This window comes from Urocitellus parryii, chromosome 6, assembly GCF_045843805.1.
Source record: "Urocitellus parryii isolate mUroPar1 chromosome 6, mUroPar1.hap1, whole genome shotgun sequence".
In the NCBI taxonomy this organism is placed as follows: domain Eukaryota; kingdom Metazoa; phylum Chordata; class Mammalia; order Rodentia; family Sciuridae; genus Urocitellus; species Urocitellus parryii.
In genome coordinates this window covers 193,086,798-193,113,953 of record NC_135536.1, presented here as the reverse complement: position 1 = coordinate 193,113,953, position 27,156 = coordinate 193,086,798, and the positions used below count along the sequence as shown (strand labels likewise).

Genomic DNA, 27,156 nt, shown 5'->3' with positions numbered 1-27,156 from the left:
CTGTGAACGGGTTGCTTACCCATACTTTCATCCTTAAATAAAAACGTCAGTCTCTTCCTTTAAATGTCCATGAGGACTGTTTCCACCAGATAAATTAAAGACTCACTCAAGAGATCAAAATGCTTTATTAAAAGTCTTCTTAGAGCCAGGCACAGTGGCTCAGCATTGTAATCTCAGCAGCTCAGGAGGCTGAGACAGGAGGATGAGACTTCAAAGCCTGCCTCAGGAAAACTAAGGTCCTAAGGAACTCAGTGAGACCCTGTCTCTAAAAAAAATACAAAATAGGGCTGGGGATGTGGCTCAGAGTTCCCCTGAGTTCAATCCCCAGTACCCTCCCCACCAAAAAGGAATCTTAGGGGCTTTATCCACCAGCTCAGGAAGGCTTCCTCTCAGTCCTGTTTATAGAGCATACATGAGCACCACAACACAAAAAGGGGAGAAACGATGGAGTTGTAGGTGTTTCCTTGAAAAGACTCCTTAATTCCAAAACTGTCCTCCCATACCCAGACAAATACCGTCTCACCTTAGGTGGCAGCTATCACTTCACAATGTCAAGAACTTTCTGTAGGTTATAAGGAAGGGGGACATTGGCCTGTGATCCCTATGAAAGCCACCCCTCCCTTTTTTAAATTACACATGAAGTGGCAGGCAAGATGGCACACACCTGTAATCCCAGCTGCTAGGAAGGCTGAGGCAGGAGGATCGCAAATTCAAAACCAGCCTCAGCAATGGTGAGGTGCTAAGCAACCAAGTGAGACCCTGACTCTAATAAAATACAAAATAGGGCTTGGGATGTGGCTCAGTGGTCGAGTGCCCCCGAGTTCAATCCCCAGTACCCAAAATATAAAAATTAAAAAATAAATTACACATGATGTGCTTAAAAGGTACCAGAAGCCTCACTTAGCAGTAAATCCACAATCACTAGAACATATTGAGCACAAAGTCCTAGTGATTTAATACAGAAGAAGGCAGAGCAGATCCATTTAGAAACAGTTTTTATAAAACTATCTGCAATAGTGCTTAGTCTTACTGTCAAATAACATAACTATAAAATCTTCATAGTATAACTAATTAAGCATTTCCATTAGCCAGCTTTAACTGAATTAACATGACTTATAATGTTGTTGCTACACTTTTATGTAATCAACACGTCATTCTCCTTTGTAATAAGTGATTTTTAAAAAAAAAAATAGAGAAAGAAAAGGAACAAAAAAAAGAAGGTATCTCAATTCTGGGCAAACTTCCTTTTAAGATTACCACAAACATTTCACCCGCTGCAAGTCCTTCAGTAAATCTCATGTAACATGAGACACAGATACAAAGGAGCGCTCCAGTTCTTTACCATGATGAAACATCAACAGGCTGGGGTGTAACTCAGAAGTGCTTGCCTGGCATGCACAGTTGACTCTCTGGACTCCAGCCCCAGTACGGGGGAGGATGACAGCATTAATAATACCAATTGCAATTTTAGAACAAATTCATTCAATATTCAACAAAAATTTATTAACCATCTACTACATGTGAATCCATAAATGGCAAACTGAACATTCCCAAGTGCTGAAAAGAACCTATTTACAACTTTCTTGTAAAACGAAGAAATGCTTTCTCAATATCAACACAAAAATATGGAATGTCTCACAAATCTGTGTGTCATCCTTGTACAGGGCCATGTTAATCTCAGTATCACTCCAATTTTAGTATGTGTCGAGGAAGCAAGCACTACTTGTTAAACTTTCTAACAAAGACACAAGAAGAGATCTTTAAAGAACCAAGTATAAATTCATTATTCTTTTTAGTGGTTTTTTTTTCCCCCCCGGGGGGGGGGGGGGGTGCTGGGGATTAAACCCAGGGCTTTGTGCATGCAAGGCAAGCACTCTACTGACTTGAGCTATATTCCCAACGCCTTTAGTTTTTGAGAGACTCGATCCCCAGAGAAATTTGGTCACTTTTCCTACAATATAAAATCCTTTTCAAAACCCTTGAAATACACCTAAAATGCCTAATCATTCCATATATCCAAGAGTTACTTCCAAGATCATTTTCAGACCCATTTTTCTAACCACAATGTGACTATATAGGTTTTCTGTAAGTAAGCTCACTCCTCTCCACTGCTTCCCTCTATCCCACCCACCTCCCCAAGAAATATTCTTTCGCTCCAAACATTATCCAAACATCTACAGTGAGTACAGCCACAAGTATAAATACATGGCAGCCACCATCATCCTACATAATCATTTCCAAAATGACAGCTTTAAGGTCAATGTCAAGCACATGAAATTACAAAATAATAAAAAGTTATTTAAAAGAAATATGGCCAAACTACTTAAAAAGGGGGGGGGGGGCACTATGTACTTGATGCTCAAGAGAAAGACACAGGAGAATTATTCCTGAGGAGTGACTCTCACTTGGAAGACAATAAAATTAGCTGAAAATAATGACTTGGAAACAACCCAGACTGTTTAAGATGTCTGCCTTCAGTATAAGTGACTGAATGTGGCCCCTGTCTCACACTTGGCCCAATGCCAAGTAGGCAAAGGAAGATTTTCTTTCCATACAAATGTGACTGTTGGGTGGTCTGTTTAAAGAAACATTAAAAGAGAATGCATTATTAATTGTTTACCCTAGAAAAACCATAACACCATACTCAAGTTTAAAAAATTTACCTCTACAGTCTAACAAGCCATAAACCTTATTTTTCATTTCTAGCCCTAAAACCTTATCAAGCTCCCCTCACCCTCATCCCAATAAGTCATTCTTAAAAATAACTAAATGCAAACACATTAATTTTGTAGATACAATCTTTTTAAATTTTTTTTAACTTTATTGTTTTATGTGGTGCTGAGTATTAAACCAGTGCCTCACATGTGCTAGGCAAGCCACAACCCCAGCCCTGTAAATACAGTTTTTAATCCTAAAATTATGAAAAACACAGGAAAATGTTTTCAACCAGCCAAAACGAATACCTATCCCTTCAGAAAAGAAACATTTTATCTGTAACCATGTGCCATTTACCTAGAAACATGAGTGTACTGACCAACATCTTCATACAAAACTGACTCAGTTTCTCAGAAACCAGACTTGCTGCTGAACAGTAACCAACAATGTTAAAGCAGTACAAACCTGTAGCTGTGGCTCTCAGTGCACACCCAACTCAGATGGTAATTTTATGTCCAGCTCTTGGCAATCCACTTCCCTATGCCTCAGCTTCCCAGACAGCTTTGTAATAGGATATTTGACAAAGCCTCACTTAAAGCAATCAGAGAGCTAACATACTGAAGGAATCCTGAGACCTGGTAATTCAATTTTTTGTATAGCACATTATACAAATTCAGTGTGATGAGCATAAATTCAGTCACTGAACTTTGTACAGTTTCTCTAATTTCCTTGTATTTAGTTCCCTCATTCCCAAGTAGGTTAACTTGTCTATGAATACTATCTCAAAGACAGTTTGGTGATGTGCTTTCAGTTCTTAGAGGCAAAGTGCTAACAAACACAAGCAGTATTAACACATGCAGTGTGTTCTGCAGTACCCTGACTAGAGTCTGCAAAATCCTGAACACTCTTTCAATAAAACTCTTTTTTTGTCTGGATGATCACAAGCTGCCAGTAGTAAATGGAGCTTGATTTATAACCCTATCTCACAACAGAAAACAATGTTGAATTAGTTCCACAAGTTTGAAAACCAAGTTTAACCTAAACAACCTGAGAAATCAAAGGCTTTTTAAAAGAAAGCAAACCACAAAAGCTTCTATGGTCAAGATGCTGATTGAAGGAGTTATGTTTAATGACAACTTCAGTGGTCCCTTCTCAGTCTGGTAGGTAAGTTTAAAATATATGGCAATGCTGGCTGGAGGGTTTTACGTTCTTGCCAACAATTTTTCCTGCATTACTTTCTAATTAAATCAAAAATTTTTTTAAAAAAAGAAATTAAAACTACATAAAATGTCTTCTGTTTCTCTAATATTATAGTCAGAAATTTCTAAAAAATCATTTTCCACACAGGCTAATGAAGATCTTATTCCAAAGCATCACCAACAAAAGACAAGCCTGAAATTATAAAGTCAAATTATGTGTACCTTAAAGAGGGCGTTCCAGGAACAATGTTGTTTTGCTCAGTTCTGAGAGGTTATGTGGTTAGGAAACTCCTGGAAAATAAGAAACAATAATTTACCAGGGGACATTTTTTTTTCTGAAAGTGAAGATACATATTGCTTGAGTTTGGGGAAAACCTAAAATTTACAAGCAAGAAAATTTCTGAAAGCATGATGTCATGGTCTGCAGCACATGGCAGACTCTACAAAAGACACAATGCCTGAGAAGAGGGTGAAGAGCGCCTCACAGGGACAGGAACAGGGGAGACAGAACTCTCCCTTTTCAGTCTCAATTACTTCCTGATGAGAGTGCCCTGGCTACCTCATGGTTTGATTTTTGTTTGTTTGTTTGTTTTAAAGAAACTGGATATCATATACGATCCAATCACACAAGCCTGATTTTCAAACTTGTAAGGGCCCCCCAATAACTATCAGCTAAATATTTCATTTAATTGTGTCCTTGACATATGTTTGATAATACAAATGCATTCATGTAGAAAAATTACCAAAAGGCATTGTGCACATAAGCAATATTACATTAAATTGCAAAACACGGTCTGGGGATGTGGCTCAAGCGGTAGCGCGCTCCCCTGGCATCCGTGCGGCCCGGGTTCGATCCTCAGCACCACATACCAACAAAGATGTTGTGTCCGCCCAGAACTAAAAAATAAATATTAAAAATTCTCTCTCTCTCTCTCTCCCCCCTCTCACTCTCTCTTTAAAAAAAAAAAATAAAAATAAAAAAATAAATTGCAAAACACAAGAAAAGCATTATCTTTAGTAAGTACAAATCACAATCAATTTTTTAGAACTGGATATAAAATGACAAAATTTAATTTTCAAACTCTCAGGTCTGATTTATCTAAAGGTTCCCCCTCCCCTTTAAATGGCAATAGTCCATTAACTAATAGAATTCCGGACATGAGCTGCTTTGTGCATTTTTATGACAGAAAGCGTTTTTGCTCATTTTGGTTTCTCACTGTCACTCCGGCTTAACAGACAATAAAAAGTTGCTGCTCACTGTCTAAATTATTTCAGAAATAAAATCATGAGCTCTCATCTGTTCTCCAGTATCTTAATAGCTTAGATTCTTTTTATTGTAAATGATATCTAAAATGTCCTCAAAAGTTTCAGATTTCAGAGCATTTCAGATTAGAAAGCTCAATCTGTAAATCTATTAATAAGTTCCTAAAATCTGAAAAATTCTGAAATCTGAAAACATTTCTTCTCCCAAGCATGTCAGACAAGGTATATCCAACCTGTACTAACAATTTTCCAATCTAGACCTCACAGTTGTTTCATAACCTTTCTTATCCAAAACTGACATTAAGAGAACCAAAAAGAGTCTTGGAGCCCAAACAAATACCTAAGACCACAAAACACAGTGAATGCAGGCCTTGCTCTGCTAGGCCCAACAATTATTTTAGGTTTGCATATCTAATTTTTTAGCCAAAAGCAGAAAAAAAAATTAGAATAGAAAATGCAGTTGCTGCCAGGTGCCGTGGTGGCACATGCCTTTAATCCCAGCAGCTCAGGAGGCTGAGGCAGGAGGATCACAATATCAAAGCCAGCCTCAGCAACTCAGCAAGGCCCCATGCAACTTAGTGAGACCCTGTCTCAAAATAAGATATAAAAAGGATTGGGGGCGGGGGTGGGGGCTCAGTGGTAGAGTGCTCGCCTAGCACATTCAAGGCCCTGGGTTCAATCCTCATCACCACATTAAAAAATGAAGGTACTGCATCCAACTATAACTAAAAAAATCAATATTAAAAAAATTGGGGGGATGTAGCTTGGTGGTTAAGGGGCCTTGGGTTCAATCTCTGGTACCAAAAAGAATACGAAGCTGCTAGAGTCATACACAACATAATGACAGGGAGAAGAAACAACTGTCATCAATAACAGCAAAAGAGGATAAATACAGAAAGTCTACAACCATTTGAATCTCAAACATCTTTCCCCATAGCAGAGACTGATATATTACATTCGTTTTTAGAAATCTCCCAATCAATTTCAAAAGAAAATACAAACCACCATGATTATTAATAAAATACCTATGTAGCACTTACTCGAAGCAATGGCAGAGGTAAGAAAGACTACAGGGAAAGTCCAGTTCCCTTAGTTCCCATTCAAGAAGGCATACGAGAATGCAAGAGAGTGAATTAATTCACTGCTTTATTCACATCAACACCTGCTGTTTGCAGGCTCTACTCCAGGCTCTGGACAAAGACATGTGCACAAATAAGACACAGTCCCTGTCCTCGTGGAATTTGTATAAATAAAACCTTGAACCCAATACAAATTTTTAAAATAAGTAATCCCAGTAGCATTCTAATTAGTAACAAATACTTTATAATACATATCACCTCATAACTGAAAAAGACACCTAACACCATAAAAGCTCCCTGGCTGTGAACAGTAAGTTTAGGAGAAGATCGAGCCGGCTGGCACACTCTGCAGGGCATGATGGAAGATGCCTGACAGGGATCTAAGTTGGCTCCCAACTCCACCACTCCGCTGAATATACCTCAGCAAGTTAGATGTAGGCTCAACTTTTTAATATATAAAATGGAGCTACCACCATCAATTGCATAAGATTACTAAAGTAGTAATCACATGATTCCTCGGTGGATTAACTGGTAATGTAGGTGAGATGCAACTATGACATACCACACTAAAGTGAGCTGTTACACATTACTTTATTAAAGTTACACCATAACTGATATAAAATGTTACTAGTAAAGCACATTAAAGTACTCTATTAAGAAAAAATGTAGCAAATTTTAGAAAGGATCTCATACAAAAATATTATTTTACTTTATTCTTTTTATGGTTAGTGCTTAAATAAATTCTCAACAGAGAAATCACTAATCTAGCAGTAGTCACAGCTAAATATTACAGACTATACAGGTTTACCCTACTACAAACCAAAAGGACACTTTATTTACCTATCTCTATTTGATTGTCATCTAGGTAAAGGGTCAGAGAGCCTCAATGAGCAGGCTGGATAAATTGCACAACAAAGAATGTAAGCTTCCAAGCATAATCAAACTTATCATTGCATATAAATTATCTTCTTTGGGACAGCGGACTGCCTAGCATTCTGCATAAGATCATAATGGCATCAATAGACAATGGTCCTATTTATATCAGGGTGGAATCTTCAAAAGTAGAAAAGTCATGCCTTAATTAATTTTAATCCATAGAAAGCAGGACTTTGGAAAAAGGAAAGATGTGAGAGAATGACACAAGACCCAGTGAGGTCTTAAAACTCATCCCTGAGTGAAGACAATATTCTAACAACCTAAGCAGCATTATCTGTTTGCTTCATGACCAGGAAAGACACATTTCCAACACCTTTTTATGATTGAGACACATTTAGCTTCAATTGTGGTTAAACATAGAATGGAATCTCATACACCATCTCCTAAAAGCACAAACCCAAAGGTAGATTTAATTTCACTGACCCAGACTTTCAAGAGTAGCCCTGAGGGACAACTGCCTGGTGAAGAACCAGAGGGACTGCTGGTTCAGGAGACCATGGCTTCAAAGAAAGTAAAAGAGAAACTGTTTAGGAAGCAATTCAATACTAAACAGGACGTTGCCTTAAGCACCATCAGCTGGGAGTTAGATCTTAGAAATAGCTGGGAAGTAAAGAGGGCAGTAAACACCTATCCTACAAAGTTAACTGGAAACTTAGTTAACTCTTTTCCAATAAAGCAAAGTATGATAATTCCTTAGCAGCAACCTTGACTATTGTCAATAATAATTTTCAACTAATTTCAATGATGAGTTATAATAATTCAGGAGAGAGCGTCTTCAACCAAAGTTATTAAAATATCCTCCCTCCACACACAAACCTGTGAATCAGCTTTAAAGTTTTATCTTCAACTTTTCACACAACAAACAAAAGGGCCCATTTAAAACATTGAGTATTACCTAAGCAGACCTTCTTTCAAATTGACCTAAGGTTCCAATGAACAAAGTTCATCCTGGGAGGAAAAAAAACTTTATCCCAGGGGCAGCCAGGGTTGCACTGGTGATAAGCAGAATCGATTATCCTAGACAAAAGCAGCCAAGCAAAATCAGAGAGGTAGCACAATTAGAGAGGTCGTCGCACAGCTGCACAGAAAGGACACTGGCTTTGGAGCTCGACCAACCTGTGCTCTGGCACTAACACCCGGTGGCGCAGGACCCTGCCCAGTGACTTGGCCACTCAAGGGCCTCAGTATCCTTACTCTGCAAAGATGCTTGTAGAGTATTAGAAATACAACATAAGGGGTCTACTTCAATCCATAGTACAAAAGAAGGCTCGATGAAATGCAGCTTTTATATTAGATAAATTCAACTTGATCTTTTAGATTCCTTTTCTGCATGGAATAACCCTCACCCTGTAATTCTAATTCTAACCTGGCACATGGTAAGAGCTCAATAAACAGTAGCAAATATTACCCATCAAATTCACAAATGTTGTTCTCAAATAGACATCCATAATATAAATTATAGCTACATACTACTTGTAAAAAATTTTTATATTGGAACAGAGAACATGCTGACTAAAATCAACCCACTCAATGGGTGACCAATCCCACAGCTCATCAAATACAGAGGCAACCTAGTGAGGGCTTAGTCCTTCACAGTCACTTTCAATAAGGGGCAAGACCCCAGGGACCTTAAACAGATTTCACTGCCTTTATAAAAGTCTGGCCTACGTGACAAAAAACTTCTATTGTCATATAACAAAATGGCCAGTTTTGCTTCCATTACTGTTATAACCCTACAGTTATTCATACTTCTTTCCCAAATTAGATCTTTGATTAAACAGAAGCCAGGTGGGTTACAGATTTAATATTTAGAAGTCTAATTTTTAATCAAAAGCAAATACTTTCTTGGGTACATTTTTCCACTTTTGTTTTCAGTTAATACACTTTGAGGGAGTCCCTTAACTATTGCACTTAACAAAAAAAGTTGAACTTTACATTTAATCCCAGAAAATAGGTTATCAACAGAGATTTGGTTTCTACCTCCGCTAACCTGGTGACATTACTTTTACATCAATCTGATTCACTACTAAGGGAATGTAAATACTCAAAAAAAGTTATTTCCTATTTAGCTCTTTTTAAAATAATACTTTTCTTTACAGTAAATTTTTAATTCAGAGCATTAAGTTGTTGACAAGAAAGATAACCAAGCCATCCACCCAGTGGCATTTGATAAGATCAACAGAGCTGTACATTTGTAATCCTATTATATCTTTAGTAGGCGAGAACAAAGGATTTGGTCAACAAGACTTAAGCTTTGTAATACTTGATTTTTAGATGAGTATCTTACTACAAAAGTTCAATAAACAATTTGCTTTAAAAGCAGAAAGTTCTAGAGTTAAAGCAAAACTGGAAATAAAAATCAACAAATCTCTTGGCTTTTAGAGTAACTTATAGAGCTATCTTAATTTAAAATTAAGTTGAATAGCTAGATAAGTAGCTCAGTGGTAGCACCACAAAAAAATAAAATGACATCAGGGTTGGGGTCAGCTTGTAGAACTCAGCTTGTAGAGCGCTCGCCTTGCATGGTTCAATCCCTAGCACCACAAAAATAAATAAGAATATAAAATGATAACAAAAACTGTAATAAATATTCATGCTGAAGTATTTCATGTGCTGTCACAATTTACTTTGAAATGTATCCAAAAAAAAAAAAAAAAACCCAGCTGGGGCTGGGAAATAGAGTGCTCACCAAGCATGTGCAAGGCCCTGGGTTCGATCCTCAGCACCACATAAACTTTCATATATGTTTGAAATTTTTCGTAATAAAATCTTGGGGGGGAAATACAGCAAAAAACATGTCTTCTTATGACCCAATCTCTAACTTATATTTTCTGAAAAAGTATAAATGCTAGTTTTGATTCTGATAAAGTTTTTATTAAAAAAAAAAAAGTTCACATAGGAAATGATTTCAGAAGCATTCCAACCACAAAGATCTCTACCAGAAATCAATTTATTTTAGATCAAGTGTCAAACAAATCTGTAATAAAATTGCTGTAAACATTTTTAAAGTCTCTAAAACTCCAATCTAAAACAAAAGAAAGCAAATCCAAAAGCTCTCATCTGAGAAGGAAGAATTTATATATCCTCAAATTGAGCAATTTCGTTTCACCAAGTATCAAAACAAATAAGACCATCTAGTTTGGAGGCTCATAAAAATAAACCCTCTGGGACTAGAACATCCCTCAAAGATACATTTTTCATGTGACTTTGGTCTTCCAACTGGTGAATTTCACTCTTATCCTCACAGTAAAGGGCCTCAAAGAAAGCTGCCTTTAAACTGGATTCCTGTTGTGCCACCTGTGTTAAAAATCCACCTGTAGGGACTGGGGTTGTGGCTCAGTGACCAGAGTGCTTGCCTAGCATGTGTGAATCACTGGGTTTGATTCTCAGCACCACATATAAATAAATAAAATAAAGGTTAAAAAAAATACACACTGTCTTATTGGGGACAACTCCGGATGAAGAAGCAGTTTTATGATTATACCCGGAATAACTGATGGTTCCTTCAAAAATGAGGGAAAACGTTCCATGAGTCATGTTCACTTCTAAACTTAAAATAATTTGTATATAAATGGGCTTTCTGGCTGAATCTTAAAAAGAGAGCAATTTATTCTGAAGACACTATATTTATGGTAACAATTCTAAACACTTAAAAACTTTTACTTCAAGTCTTAGCTTAAACAAGTTTTTAAAATGTTTATGTCCTTTCTGGATATTAAATTTGGGCTTTTTTCCTAAATTAATTTTAAGAGTCATATCCCTCCCCACCTCCCAGGTTGTAATAACTAAAACATAAAGTATAACATTTCCACTATAACTGATCAAGCTCAAATGTAAATCTACAGAGCTGAAATAACAATGTTACAGGTCTAAATGCTGGAAACTTTTAAATTTCTAGTCATTAAAAGTTAAGTAACGGGCTGGGGATGTGGCTCAAGCGGTAGCGCGCTCGCCTGGCATGCGTGCGGCCCTCAGCACCACATACAAACAAAGATGTTGTGTCAGCTGATAACTAAAAAATAAAATATTAAAATTCTCTCTCTCTCTCCCTCTTAAAAAAAAAAAAAGTTAAGTAACAATGGCAAACATTTATAGTATTCCTGTTAATTACCATTCTAAAAGGTATTTCTTCTCAGGCAAGAAAGAAAATATGAACACCTATGCTTGTGATTTCATACTATTGACAAAAATTAAGGTTTCATTTATACTTAGTAAATTTGTTGTTTGTAAATTATACAGATGGGGAATCTTTGGGAAAAAGTTCTACAACAAAAAAAAATTTTAAATCAACTATTCTTTGCTAAATACTTAATCTAAGGTAAAAGCAATATATTTACACAACTACTACAAAGAAACTGCAAGTTTTCATTATGAATTATTAATTGTAGTTTAACTATGACCCAAAGCTACTTTTTAAAGTGGCTTAACACATAGGTCTCGACCAAAACAAAATTAGGGGAATCTATTTCTGATTGCTTTTCAACTGGTCATACACAGCTCAAGTAGTGTTGCTTTTGTGCACAAATAAGCAAGATCAAATTCTGGATGACTGAAGAGAGGAAAGCACTGAATCAAGAGCCAACTCAACTACACAACGCCCCCCCCCCAAAGTAATTACATATAAACTGAGATGAGAATTCCAGCAAAATAAATAAATAAACACCACCAGAATACTAATTTTTGTAAAAGGTTAACAGCCTGGAGCAATTTGGTAAAAGTCAAAATCGTTAATATTGTAACATGGTATTTAGGATGTTTCAAAATAATCCAGTTTAGGGGAAGGAGCACAACAGGAAATAAGACTCATTAGCTATGAGTTAATAATTGTCAAGTTGAGTGACCAATACATAAGGTCCTCCATACTATTTGACGTTTGTATATTTTCCATAATAAAAGTGTCTTGAAAAAACTTTTGTTATATAGTGTATCAATACCAGTTCCCTGGCACCACTATAATTCATAAATATGGCAGAAGGTAGGCTTCCCATTGTCTGTTTAAGTGTTTAAGTTTTTCAAGCAAAGGAGAAGCATCACATGGATGTACTCTCAGCCAGGCACAGGCTAAGGCAAGACCATGGCAAGCTCAAAGCCAGCTTAGTCAATTTAGCAGGACTCTGTCTCAGAATAAAATGGGGGGGGGGGGAGGTTATGGATATTAGTTCTGCACCACTGGGTACAATCCCCAGTAATAAGATGGGGGCCGGGGGAGTCATTTAAACAAAGATTTTAGACTAGAAAAATGATTTTAAACTAGAAACTATTTCCTGACTCTATCAGAAAATTCTAGGAAAGTGTCAAAAAAAAGGATTATAGATAAGTGGTAGAGCACTTGCCTAGCATGTGAGAGGCACTGCATATAAATAAATAAATAAAAATAAAGGCCCATCAATAACTTAAAAAGAAAAGAAAAAGAGGACACAGCATCATTGAGAGATGGCTGTAAAAACCAATCTGAGTTCACTAAGGAAATTTACTGCTTAAAAGGATCCTAAGGTATAGGAGAATCACTCGACACTGCACACAGTTACACTCTGGTAAACCTTAACATCTACCAGTTGCGTTTCCTCAAAGATGGGTATACCTATGCAACTCTGTGTACTTAATATCCCACCTGTCACTGTGATGACCAAACTCCTCTCTCTGCACTCCAGCTGAATTTTTAGTTTTTACTTCAACAAGTAGCAATGTAATCTACATTTGGTAAGCACACGATTCTTCAAAGATCAAAATCCAACAAAACTTCATCTAAGTCTTTTTCCTCCGTCCTATCAACAATTAAAGCTATAAGCAGAAGGGAAGAGTGGCCTTAGGAAGGTCCCCAACAACAGTGGCAGAGCAAACTGAACCGCGCATCTTCGGCCGGAACAGAAGAAAACTTCCACACAAGCAACATTGCAACAGGGAGAAGGGCCAGGGCTTCAAAGGGAAGTCTGCATGCAGGAACGGAGGAGGAATCAAAGCCAAGTCGTGGCTTATAAAGTGAGAAATCAGGTAGTGCGTGAAAGGACATTTTTCTAACACGGTACACTTCCCTCCAGAGCCTGACACTCAGCGAGTGCTTCAGAAAGGTCTGCTGAACTCAAGGGAAGCTTCTGCCAGCAACTTTCCCAGAAATGGAATGACAACGAGAAGCTGGCTGATGGCAGAAACGGGGACAGGTCGCTCATACTGCGGGAGCCGAATACCTGCAGTTGGTCAAACAGAGACGATGGAAATAGCAGCATCTACCTTTTACCGCCCGCCTGCTACGGGGCGTCCCGGTGGAGCCGGAGCCCTTTGGGCTGCGAGCACAACACAAAGCCTGCGCGGGCGGCGGGCGAGCGCGTTCCTGCCCCAGGAGCCCACCGCGCAGGTAGGTCCGCTTCCGTCCGCGCGGCCCGCGCCGCACACCTCCGTATCGCTCGCAAACCCCGCGGGCGGTTTGCCGAGACGCGCAGAGGTCTGGCGCTCCGATAAGCACTCCACACGCCCCACGTCGCTGGACCCAACAGCCTGAAGAGGCAGCCGCGGCGCGAGCCCTCTTCCGACGCGGCACAAAGAGTTCTCGGTGGCCGCATCTGCACCCCGCTGGACACCTGGAGCGCGCACCCACCGCGCCGCCGGCCCGGGCCGGGAGGTCTGCGCGGCGGGGACCCCGCCCGGAGCAACTTCGCCTCGGCGCGCGGGCCGAGGGGGCCGAGGCGGCCGCGGCACCTGTTTCTGGTCCGAGCCGGAGAGGAGGAACCAGGGCGTCGGGCAGGGGGCGCAGCAGGACCCGCCTCCTCCGGGAAGGCCCCGCGGGCGGGGACGCGCCTGGGGAGCCGGGCGCGCGCCCGCCGAGGCCTAGCCCACCCGCCGCCCACCGCCCCGCGGCCGCGGCGCCCGCGCGGGCCCCGCCAGGCCCGGCCCGGCCCGCCGCCTCACCTGGCTGCTGCCCCGAGCTCGTCCCCCGGCCGGCGGTCCTGGGCGGCGGCGGCGAGGAGGGGAAGGAGGAAGGAAGAGGGAGAGGAGGAAGGGACGGAGGGAGGGAAGAGGCGGAGTGGCCGCGGAGGAGGCGGGCGCCGCCGGGCCGGGGGTCAAAGGAAGGGGGAGCCGAGAGAGACGCAGCGGCCGCCGGCGCAAACGCTGAAGAGTCGCTCGGGCGCCCGCAGCCCGGCAGGAAGTGACGGGGGAGGGGCCGGCGCACGCCCCCGGCCCCCGCCCGCCTCCATGCCCGGCCCCATCCCCCACCCTTGGCGGAGACCACAAGTCCCGGCGGGCACTGCGCGGAGCCTGCGTTCGCAAGGCACGCTGGGAGCCACGGAGGGGCGGGCCGCGAAGCCTGCTGGGAGTTGTAGTCCCGCTAGGAGTCGCGCGCTGCTGGTGGGACCCAAAGCGCGGCCTCCCCGCCCTCCCTGACTCTTCCTGCTTCCTTCCGTCAGTCAGCCCTTTTCTCCTTTCTCAGCCACTACTTTCTCCCCGCTCCCAATCCCTCTTTCCGCCTTCTATACAGTTTGTTAAACGCCTGTTATGTGTAAGGATGGTGCTGCTCGAAGAACTGAGACTGAAGAGAAGAGACAAAAATCCCTGCCCTCGTGGAGCTTCCGTTCTAGTGGGGGAAACATGGCAAATAAAATCAGCTGCTACGTGAGACTGAAAGCGGAAGTGCCAGCTGGCTGCTGCTTTGGCCCAGCCCTAGATAACCTCGTCTTCTTTTAGCAGCTCTCTTGCCCCAGGCCGTGGAGGGGGCGCCCGTGGAGCTCTAGGAAGGCGCACGGATGGAGTGAGGTCCGGAAACAGTGAATGAGGAACTCTGCGACTCCCTAGGGCCTGTTTCTTCACTCTTAAATAAAATCCCCGGCTCCGGGGCAGAGCGTGCTCGGCATGTGCAAGGCCCCGACTTCCATCCCTTTCAATCTCTCAATCTATTGCTCAATCTTCCTTGCCAAATAAATGTAATCGGCTTTGTAAAATTTACAACATGAGATACTGTGGCTGAAGCCCTCCAAAAAAATCTTCTGAAGGCTGCCCAAGCCTTAGAGAAGGCCTCTGCGCCTGGCCTCCTTACTTTACTTGGTGTAAAATACAATGACACTGAATTTCATGACACCCAAAACAGTCACAGGTCAGTCCCTTTAGTGCCCATCCAAAAGACAGTACTAAGCAAATTCAGTTAAACTGAATTTCAGTCCTCTCCTGAAAGGGATTTTTTTTTTTTTTCCTTTCAAAATTTAACTTCCAAGCAGAATGGATCCCTTAACTCACCAGTAAAGATGCAGATACTCAAGGGTTTCCCTAAATAAACCAAATTTGGGGTCATGGGCACAATCAGTCTCTTCGAAGGTGATTGTTTACATTGAGAGAAATGGGAAAATCCTTTGCTTTTCATTTTTTAGTAGGAACGCTAAAAAATAAGAAAGGTAATTTATTGATTTAAAAAAAATCAACTTCTCCTTGGATTTTCATGGGCTTTGCATATTCCCGTTTCTTCTTTAAAATATTTGTAGGGGGGCTGGGGATGTGGCTCAAGCGGTAGCGCGCTCGCCTGGCATGCGTGCCGCCCGGGTTCGATCCTCAGCACCACATACAAACAATGATGTTGTGTCCCTTGAAAACTAAAAAATAAATGTCAATCTTTCTCTTAAAAAAAAAAAAAGAAATTTAAAAATATATATATATTTGTAGGACTGGGGATGTGGCTCAAGTAGTAGTGTGCTTGTGGTTGAGGCACTGGGTTCGATTCTCAGCACCACATAAAAATAAAATAAAGATATTGTGTCCACCTTAAAAAAAAACTAAAAAATAAATATTAAAATATATATATATTTCTAATTTATCTTGGAAGGAACACAGGATTTAGAGTAACATATTTTATAGTCACTATTTCTTATTTCCATCTTTCCAAGAAAAAGGAAAGCAGTCTGGGGTTGTAGCTCAATGGTAGAGAACTTACATAGCACTGTGAAGCACCAAGTTCAATCCTCAATACCACATAAAAATAAATAAGTAACTTTTGTGTCCATCTACAACTGAAAAAAAAAAGATTCCTAAATTACTCAACAGTAATCAAGAGGTCAACTAGACCTTGGAAGAGAACTTGACTCTCAGCCTTTAGGTCCAAATAGAAAAATACAAGCCTAAGAAACCCTATTATATAATTCCTTGGTTACACAAAGCCAAAATTCAGAGTGGTTCTCAAAACAGGGAGTGTTATATCTTGAGGTTGTCATGGGAGGGACTCTTTTTCTTTATTGTTTTTAGTTTAATTACTTGCTATCACTCTAACACATAATCATCTAGTTCTCTATCATCCCTGGACTAAGGAGGCCCATGTGGCTGTGCAGAGCGTGCTGGGAAGCACTGCACCCTACAGGTGGGACGTGTCCTTTTCATTGCACCACAGTCTCTGGCCTGCCTGTGCCTCAGTGATGTTACTTTCCTGTTTCTGTTGACATTTGCATTTGCAATGCCGGCCCTTCTTGTATAAATGCACCAACCCAGGGCAGGTTTAGAGCACAGAGGGCTCATTGGCCCTGGTCAGATAAGCTCATGTTTTCAGAGGTCTCAGTCCATAGACAACAGGCTGCATAGCTCTTGGCCCAAGGTGAGACAGAAGGTCATGGCAGAGGAGGGCAGAGGAAAGCAGCAGCTCAGAACAGGGCAATTAGGAAGCATAGAGTGCTCTGCTCACCAGGGATAAAATACAAACCCCAAAGGCAAGCCCCTAGTGACCCACCACCTCCAGCTGCTCCCCACCTGCCTACAGTTACCACCCAGTCATCCATATCTGTGGATTAACTTATTGATTAGGTTAAATATTATAATCTAGTCATTTCACCTCTGAACTATCTTGAATTTGTCTCACATAGAAGCTTTTGGGGAACACTTCAAATCCAAACCATAACAGGGGTTCAGGGAACAAATGCCCTGAAGCATTACAGCTTTGGCAAAGCTCCGAACGATAAGTAAGTGGTAACTAGGCAGAAAGGACCCAGAGAGTGTTTCCAGCGGGGCAAGGCACGCACAACGCCCTGGGGAGGGACAGCATGTACCCGGGTTCTGGCTACTATTGCTCCAACCCAAATCACTCCCAAACTCCGTGGCTTAGAGGAATAGTGATCATTTTGCTTTCTCTCATAGGTCTAGTAAGACATGAGTCTGACCAAGGCCTCAACGTCTGCTACAGTGTGAACACTGAAACTCATGGTGGAACTCATGGTGGAAACTCCTGGTCTGAAACTCATGATGGACCTTGACTGTCGATAGGGCAGTGTTGGGAGGAGGGGCCTGTTGGGAGGCGGGGCCTAGTGCGAGGCAGTCAGGTCATGGGGTGGGGCCCTCACAAATGGATCCGTGCCTTTCTCCCATGAGCGAATTTCCGAATTTACACAGCTTGTGGAACTGGATTTACTGAGAGAACTATTTGGTTCAAAGCAAGTCCATCCTGGTATCCTCCCTTTTCCTCATGAGCCACTGGCCCTCCCACTTTCCACCAAGCACTGAAAAAGCACCTTCCCCACCAGAGGCTGAACAGATGCTGCTGCCTGATAATGGGCTTCCCAGACTGGGAGTGAGGGAAAATAAACCTCTTTTCTCTCTCTCTCTCTTTTGTTTTAGAGAGAGAGAAGACAGAGAGAATTTTTTAATATTTATTTTTCAGTTTTTGGTGGACTCAACATCTTTTTTTTTTTTAATGTGGTGCTGATAATCCAAGTCAGCGCCCCACGCATGCCAGGTGAGTGTGTTACCACCTGCGCCACATCCCCAGCCTCTTCTCTCTCTCTTTTTTTATTTTATTTTATTTTATTGCAATACCTGAGATTAAGCCCAGGCATGCTCTACTACTAAACTACATCCCAAGCCTTTGCCTTTTGTTTGTTTGTTTGTTTGTTTGTTTGAAACAGGGTCTAGCTAAGTTGCTCAAGCTGATCTTGAACTTGCAATCCTCCTGCCTGGGTCTCTGGTGTAGCTGAAATTCTAGTCGTGTGCCTCTGCATGTGCCCAGCTCCAGCCTCCTCTGTGTAAATCACCGGGTCTCCAGGGTTTTGTTATTAGCAACCAGCAACAAACTACAACAGAGTCAACCTATCTCATCTTTCCATAGGAGTGAATTTGAGCTTCCTCACGGTATGGTGGCTTCAGTGTTGTCCAGTTGTTCACATGGCAGCTGAAAGCTTTAAGGGTAAATATTTCACCCATCAAGCAGAGCCACGTTGCTCAGGTGATCTGACCTTGGACATCACAGAGAGCAAAATCCACTGTGCTTTATTGACTGAACAAGAGACTCAAGCCTGCCTAGATCCAAGGGTAGAAAAACTACCTCTACCTCTGATAGGGAAGCAGCAAAGATCAAGGACAGCATGTGGGCCTGGCACAATGGCATATTCCTGTAGTCTCAGCAATTTGGGAGGCTGAGGTGGGAGGATAGTTTGGGCCCAAGAGTTTGAGGTCAGCCTTGGCAGCATAGTAAGACCCAGGTTTTAAAAATACACACACAGCCATTATGGCTGCCATTCAGAGTAGATGGGAATGTGACTTAGAGGAGACTGGAGACCAGCAAAGGTCAGAAAGTACCTTGCTCATGGACCTTTGTTAAGATGCCCTATCTTCATGTTAAGAGAACGAGAAGGGGCTGGGGTTATGGCTCGCCTCGCACATGCAAGGCCCTGGGTTCGATCCTCAGCACCACATATAAGTAAATAAAAAAATAAAGGTCCATTGACAACTGAAAATATATTTTTAAAAAAAAGAGTAATGAGAAGCAACCAGAGAGTTTGAAATAGGGAGTGAGATTGTCTGATTGATTGATTGACTGGGGATTGAATTCAAAGGTGTTTTACCACTGAGCCACAAGCCCAGCCCTTTTAATTTTTTGAGACAGGATCTCGCTTAGGGCCTCACTTATTTGCTGAGGCTGGCTGTGAACTTGCAATCCTCCTGCCTCAGCTTCCCAAGCTGCTGGGATCACTGGTGTTCGCCACTGTGCCAGGCAAGATGCTCAGATTTTAGTTTTGCAAAGATCCTCTGGCTGGTCTGGTTAGAGAAGACTGGAGAGAGGTCCCAGTGGGGCTCCATGAATTAGCTGCAACTGTCAAGCAGATGGGAGGTGACAGTGGCCTGGGTTAGGTGATGGTGGATGTGAGAGGGAAGTGGATGGTTTCAGGAGTTACTTAGCAGAATGTAGGGGACCTGGATATGATGGGGGAGAGGTATCAGATGACTGCTAGTCCTGGTTGGATTCTTCCCCCCGTCTCTTTGAACCATGCTAAGCCCTTGAACCATGCTTGCAGAGTCGGGTACTTAAGAAATTAAAGTGGGGAAAAAAGAAAGAAAGTGAAGAGACCATTACCTGGAAAACTAATATCCATGTAAAATACAGGAAACATTCCTTAGGTGTGTTAGGGGTTGTTTTAAGCCATCTGACTGATTTCCCAAGTAACGGCTACGGAATGCTGGTAGAGCAGGTTGATGAGCGGTGATGAATGGCTTTGATTGTGCGTTTAAAGTCTTGGTACATTCACATTCTTAAATCTCGATATCAGAATTCAGGCAATTCTTGTAATATATAAAATGTATCCTTTAAAATACTAATTACAGGTCGGGTGTGGTGTCACCACCTATAATCCCAGCTGCTAGAGAGACTGAGGCACAAGGATCGTGGGTTCAAAGCCAGCCTCAGCAATGGCGAGGCACTAAGCAACTCAGTGATACCCTGTCTCTAAATAAAATACAAAATAGGGCTGGGGATGTGGCTCAGTGGTTGAGTGCCCCAGAATTCAATCCCTGCTACAAAAAAAAAAAAAAAACTAATTACAAGGAGACTGGCACACGCCAGTAATCCCAACAGCTTAAGAGGCTGAGGCAGGAGGATTCCAAGTTCAGGACCAATCTCAGCAAGTTAGTGAGGCCCTAAGGACTTGGCAAGACACTGTCTCACCAGATTGCCTGGAAAGGTGACAGTGGTTTCCTAGTGGCTCCCAGGGAGTGTCTAGGTGACCCACTTGGTCAGAAGAATCATAAACCTGAGGGCTCCCTGGGAGTCCAGGTGACGTGTCTCTTTTTGAAAGATGACCCAGGCAGTTTGAAAAGAACCACTTCGGCCGGGTCTGTGAGATCTCTCTGCCTAGATCAAGGCACCTGACCACCCGTTACAAGTTCTAGAAGCTGGTTTGGAACCACATAACTATGGTTACACTCAATGGGAACCAAGTGCATGATACCACACTCCCAGGAATGGTACCCAGCAATCCCAGGAACCCTCGGTGGATTCAGACTCTTGGTTTGAATCAGATTCTTCATTCAAATGAAGTGTTAGAGCTAATCTTACTGGGATTTTCTTTGCTCAGATGACAGATGGCGTTTACTGGATGTCCCAGGATCTGTGTTTTTAAGCAATGGTGTCTTTGTGATGGGTTAGGAATGGAACAGACTTTTGCACAGGGTGCTGGGTTTCAAATTTTGTCATTTTGGTATAATGTAAAGGTATTTTTGTTTATTATTTCTATAAACCCAGACTTGATACTGTAAAGCTATTGAATATGGATATAATTGTATACATTTCAGAGTGTTTTATTTTAAGGTGAGAGTTTTGTTACAGTTTATAAGAGATATTTTCCTATTTAGATCTCAGGGCTATCATGGGACCTTCAGATAAATGTGACCCCCCTCCCCAGCAGCTTCAATTATTGATATTCAAAAGGTTCATGATTTTAAGTTAAATGTGATATTTTCAGCAGGAAGAATGTTTTTTCCTTTTTAACTTATGACAAATTCTATTGAATATTTTAAGTTTAGAAAAAAGATGTGGTAGTGTAAAAACATGGGGAAATTGTGGCAAAAGAATTAAAACCACTTGCAAAATAAACATATTCTCATGTGATATTTGAAAAAAAAAAAGACACTGTCTCAAAATAAAAAATTAAAAGGGCTAGGGATGTGGCTCAGTGTTAGAGCACCTCTGGGTTCAATCCCCAGTACCAATAAACAAACAAATAAACAAACAAACAAATACTGATTATAAGGCATTTAAAAAAAATAATGACTGCTAGATATCTGGAGGGTAAGGATTTTCTTTTTCCAGGTTTCATACTTGACATGCCTGTGTACAGTAAGGTGGAAGTGGCCAGCAAGCAGGCAGGTCTGGAACTCACAGGAGAGTCGGCCAGGTTTACAGACTCGTAAGTCAGTGAGTTTGGGTGGTAACTGGAGCCCTGGGTGAGGATGTTACCAGATGTTAACACCTGACAGATTTGCTCTGCCACCACCCCTAGCCTCTTTTTTTTTTTTTTTAATGAGAGAGGAGAGGGAGAGAGAGAGAGAGAGAGAGAGAGAGAGAGAGAGAGAGAGAGAATTTTTAATATTTATTTATTTTTTTAGTTCTCGGCAGACACAACATCTTTGTTGGTATGTGGTGCTGAGGATCGAACCCGGGCCGCACGCATGCCAGGAGAGCGCGCTACCGCTTGAGCCACATCCCCAGCCCATACCCCTAGCCTCTTAAGAGAACTTTGCACCCTTATAATTATTCAGTTACTTGCCAAGTATCACTGTTTGGGTAGGACTAGCCAGATGACTCCCAGGCGAGAAGGGACTCAGACTGTCACCATGGTGTCCCTGGCCCCTAATGTAGCACTAGGTAGACAGTAGGTGCATGATAGATTTCCATCCACTGATGAAAAACTATAGCCTCAGTGATCTTTGAAAGCTCAGGGAGTCAATAATTAGAAGACACAATGGAAGACCCCATTTCAAAAGCAATGAAAAAAAAATACCTAGGAACAAACTTAACAAGAATTGTACACAACACACATAAAGAAAAATATTAAATTCTACAGAAGGACCCAAAAAGGACTTGAGAAAAGAGAAATGTAAGCTATATTTTTGGTTAGATATCCTCTGACTAGTTTTAAGATATCAGTTAATATAGATATATAAGAGATCCCAGTGAAAACGCAAAAAGGATTGTAAATAGATGAATTTTTAAAATAGTTATTTATTTATTTATTTATTTTTGTTATCGGCAGACACAACATCTTTGTTTGTATGTGGTGCCGAGGATCAAACCCGGGCCGCACGCATGGGCCAGGCGAGCGCACTACCGCTTGAGCCACATCCCCAGCCCCCTTATGGAAAAATTAATAAGAAAAACTAAAAAAAAAAATTCTGAAAATGTCTGAGCAAATGGCAAACAATATAAAGCATTACTAATTTTTCTTTTTCTTTGGAAGTGCTGGGGATTGAACCCAGGGCCTTGTGCATGCAAGACAAGCACTCTACCAACTGAGCTATACCCCCAGCCCAGGCACTACTAATTAAAACAATTAATTGCCTGATTAGTTCCACAAGTTGGTAGAAGAGAAGTTCCCAGATAGACCATAACATGTATATGCATTTAATATTTCAGTAAAAATGGTATTTCGAGGCCAGGTGTAATGGCGCCACCTGTAATCCCATGAACTCATGAGGCTGAGGGAGGAGAATTGCAAGTTCAAGGCCAGCCTCAGCAATTTAGCAAGAACCTGACTCAAAGCAAAATTAAAAGGGATGGGATGCTCTGCAGTAGAGTGTCCCTAGGTTCAATTCCCAGTATAGGGGGGTGGGGAGGTGTTATTTTGAATTGTTGAGGAAAAGATGGATTTCATTCACTAAATAGCTTGGGACTAAAAGGTAGCCTTCAGGAAGGGGGAGGTACTAAATCCTTCCATCTTTCTTGTGTACCAAGAAAGATGCTGAATGAATAAAGGATTTAAATGGGAAAAAAAAAAAGAATACTATAAAAGGCCAGAAGAATCTTGGAAGAGTTCTCCCCACCCCCACCCCCACCCCACATTACTGGAGATTGAACCTAAAGGTGCTCTACCACTGAGCTACATCCAAAGCCCCTTTGGGTTTTTTAATTTTATTTTGTTTTGAGATAGGGTCTGGCTGAACTACCCAGGCTGATCTTGAATTTGTGATCCTTCTGTCTCAGCCCCAGAGTAGCTGGGATTACAGGTGTGCACCACCAGGCCTGGCTGGAAGAATTCTTTCATGACTAAAGGGGGAAGAGACTTTATAATGACAAATTTAGGACCCTTAAATAAAAATATCTATGGCTCGTGACAATTAAAGGGAGATCAGCAGAGTAGGAGAAAGGGACCCAGGGAAGGAGAAGGGGAGGGAAAGTGGAAATCCTGGGAAAAGATATGGGTCAAATTATCTTGTTATATTGTGTATATGTCCAAATAGGTAACAAGGAATCTCCACCATTCTGTACAATTACAATGTGACAATATAAAATATGGAAAAAAGAAGAGATCTGTGGATCTGGCTTAGATGTACACATTTGACTTCATTAAAAGAAAAATATAATCAGCAGTGAAAAAAATAAATGACCGAGTGGAAAAAAGTTGACATTTCAATCACAGAAAAACCAAATTTTATAACATATAGATTCTATGAATAATGAAAAGATTAACAATCCAATAGAAACATGAATGAAACATAGTAACAGATGGCTCAGGGAAAGGAATAACACATTGTTCTTAGAAATAACAACAGGAGGGTTGGGATGTACTCAGTTGGTAGAGTGCCTGCCTTGCATGCACAAAGCCCTGGGTTCAATCCCCAGCACTGCCAAAAAGAAAAAGAAATAGCAGCCTATACCTATAGAAGGTATAGGCTGGTAATCCCAGCAACTTGGGCAGCAAAGGCAGAAAGATGACAAGTTCCAGGCCAGCCTTCACAACTTAGCAAGACCCTGGGGCTCAATTCCCAGTACAGAACAACAATACTAAATGGGAGAATTCAGAGCAAGCACTTTTAGTTATTGTTCCCATGTCATTCATGAGAATATAAGGTGGTACAGACTCTTAGAAAAACAGCTTGACAATTTCCTTTATTTAAAAAAATATATTTTTCTTTGTAGATGGACACAATACCTTTATTTTGTTTATTTCTATGTGGTGATGAGGATTGAAGCCAGTGCCCCACACGTGCTAGGCAAACACTGTACCACTGAACCCCAGCCCCAGCCCTTGACAATTTCTTGTAAAGTTAAATACAGTTGCCATACAACCCAGCAATCCCAATCCTGGGCATTTACTCAAGAGAAATGAAAACACGTTCACACTAAAACCTTATCCTAATATTTGCAGTAGCTTTTTTTATAGCAGCCTAAACATGGAAACAACCAAAATGTCCTCCAACAGGTGAATGGATAAACAAACGTGGTACATCTGTACAATGATTCGCTTCTCCGTTGTAATGAGGAAAAGAAGCTCTGCTCATTAAACAACGTGGATGCCTCTCTAGGTAGGAAAAGAAAAACCTAGGTCAAAAGCCTATATATTATTTGCTTTAATTTATATGACATTCTGGGGGAGGGGGCGGGGATCATAAAGACAAACCAGAGATCAAAGATTGGGAAAGGGAAATGTCATTGACTTCAGCAAGGCTACCTTGAAGAATTTTTAGGTGTTTAGGTGATTGAAATATTCCATATGCTACTAAAGTGGTAGGTACATGATTCTGAATATTTCTGATCCTTGACAAAATAAACTTTGCTATCTGAAAGTGTGTGAAAGTCAACAAGAATGTACCAGGATCCAGGATGGAAAGAAGGCTGTGATAAATGGACCTCCCGGATGGGGGTGGGAAAGTTAAGCTAACAATCAACCTGAGAAGGCGGCGTGCTGACTGGTACTGCAGCCACGGCAAAATGGACCGCCTGCTACACTCTAGTTGATAAGTTTGTTTCTAGCACGGTTGAGAAATTTAAAAGTATTGTGATCTGAATTAAAATAAAATTACAATATATCAAAAATTTGGAATGTAGCTAAAGCAATATTTTGAGGAAAGGTTGGAACATTAAATATTTATAATAGAACAGAAAGCTGGACAAGGTGGTGCAAGGCAGTAATCCCACCTACTTAGGAGGCTGAGGCAGGAGGATCTTAACATGGAGTCTGGCCTGGGAAACTTAGAGAGATGTCTCAAAAATTTTTTTTTGTTTCAAATATTAAAAAGGGAGGATGTAACTCAATGGTAGAGTACCCCAGGTTCAATCCCTACAAAAGAGGTGGGGGGAGAGGGAAAGAGAGAGAAGGGAGGGAAGGAAGAAAAGAAGGAAGGAGGAGGGAGTGAAGTTAAAAAAGAATCTCAAATCAGTCACCTAAGTTTCCATCCTGAGAAACTAGAAAAAGATAAATTAAATCCAAAGCAAGCAAAAAGAAAGAAAAATAAAGAGCAGACATTGATGAAATTGAAAGCAGGAAAATAGAGAAAATTCATCTTTAAAAATTCTCCTTCCTTGGAGGGATGGGGAAAATCAATACAGCTGATAAGCCTCTAATCAAACTGATCAAGGGAGGAAAATTCAGAAAATTTTCCACAGGTATAAATCACATTTGTTAGTAATCCAGAGCACTTCTGGATTCTAGAGGTCTGGAATTATACAAAAGGAAGTGATAACAGCCAGACACAGTGACCCACACCTGTAATCCCAGTGACTTGGGAGGCTGAGGCAGGAGGATCCCAGTTCAAAAATAGCCTTTGCAATTTATCGAGGCTCTGAGCAACTTAGTGAGACCCTGTCACAAAATAAAAAATAAACAGGGCTGGGGATGTGGCTCATTGGTTAGGTGCCCCTGGGTTCACTTCCTGGTATTAAAAAAAAAAAAGTGATAACTGTATTTGCGCTTGAAGAGAATTGAGTACCTGGGAAATGAAGTAAGAAAGTGATCTCTAATTAAGATATTGTATTAATCCATTTTCTGTTACTATAATGAAACATCTGAGGCATGCCGACTTTGGAAAAGAAAAGAGGTCTATTTAGCTCATAGTTCTGGAAACCAAAAGTCTAAATAGCATAGTGCTTGCTTGTCCTGTGGCGTGGCAAAATTATATGCTTATACTTTAAATGAAGACTTCCTAAAACAATATTGTTTTATAATTTTAAGTGTTTATATTAGTGACCTCATACCACTTGAATTCTTGTGTGACTTGCTCGTTTTACTCAACACTGCATTCTGCAGGGGCTTATCTATATTTATATACAAAGCTATAATTTGTTAATTTTCACTGCTGTCATAGTATGCCATCAAATGGATATGCCATCTTGTATCTACCCAGCCTTATACTGAGGGACATTTAGATTGATGTCATTTCTTACTGTTGTAAACAATTATCAACATTCTTGCATACCTTCTCAGGCAAATGGTAGATTTTATATTCACTGTATTTTTTTTTAAACCAGGAACTGAACCCAGAGGTATTTAGCCACTAAGCCACATCCACAGCTCTTTTTATTTTTTATTTTGAGATAGAGTCTTGCTAAGTTGCTTAGGACCTCAATAAATTGCTGAGGCTGGCTTAAATTTATGATCCTCCCACATCAGCCTCCCGAGCTGCTGGGATTACAGGCTTGGGCCACAGTGCTCAGCTTAACATATCTGTTTGTTTCTACTGGTCTAGAAAAACCTGACAGGATTTGTACAGCAGTGTTATGGGTTTCAAGGGAAGTGAGGTGGGAAGTAAATACCGTGAGTTACTTCCAGATCAACAAGAAGCCCCTGTTGGCTTAACTGAACTGGTTATTTCTCAAATTTAATATCAAATAACCCAATGTGGGGAGAAACAACTCCCTCACAATATAAGTTTAAAACAATCCTGGAGCAGAATCCATTGTTTATCTCAAGGTAACTTGAATATGGGAGGGTGAATTTCTGTGTGATACAGGAGGGACCACGCCAAAGGGATTCATTCTTTCAATAAGGATTGAACTTGTTCTGGTCATTCATGGAGGCCTTGGTCTCATGGAAGTCATTTCTCATTATGAATGAGCACAAGTGCTCTTGTAAGACCTGCCAAGGTCAAAGAGTGCCCCCACCACCTCTTTTCCCTCCAGCTTCCAAGGCTCCTGGAGGAGTCAGAGGATGCCTAGGAGTGGAGGGGGAGCGGACAGCCTGGGTAGGGAAAGAGAGGCCCCCACCCCAGGCTCCCTGTCTTCCCTAGCTGGCCAGCCCACAGCAGGCCTAAGGGACCAAAGGGGAGATGATTTAAACCAATCAACGAAATTGCCAACATTC

At 41.2% G+C, this 27,156-nt stretch overlaps 1 protein-coding gene, 1 non-coding gene and 1 pseudogene across 8 annotated transcripts in view; all 3 read right to left on the bottom strand.

Annotated features, from left to right (window-relative positions):
• Stau1 (staufen double-stranded RNA binding protein 1) overlaps positions 1-14,338 on the bottom strand; it is a 55,178-nt gene extending 40,840 nt beyond the window's left edge. For 4 of the 7 annotated variants that reach the window (XM_026390944.1, XM_026390946.1, XM_026390948.1 and 1 more), the window contains exons 1-2: positions 14,036-14,126; positions 4,077-4,145 (exon numbers count right to left, since the gene is read on the bottom strand). The gene's annotated coding sequence lies outside the window, so the exon portion shown is untranslated. Of the gene's footprint in view, positions 1-4,076; positions 4,146-14,035 lie in introns of all 7 variants that reach the window. The other 3 variants (XM_026390950.1, XM_026390951.1, XM_026390945.2) reach the window with 2 other exon arrangements.
• On the bottom strand, positions 1,620-1,718 carry LOC113184348 (U6 spliceosomal RNA; annotated as a pseudogene).
• Positions 14,339-22,311: 7,973 nt separating the features above from the next.
• Trnaa-ugc (transfer RNA alanine (anticodon UGC)) lies at positions 22,312-22,384 on the bottom strand. Its single transcript has one exon. It is a non-coding gene; the product is annotated as a tRNA-Ala (tRNA).
• Positions 22,385-27,156: the final 4,772 nt, after the last annotated feature.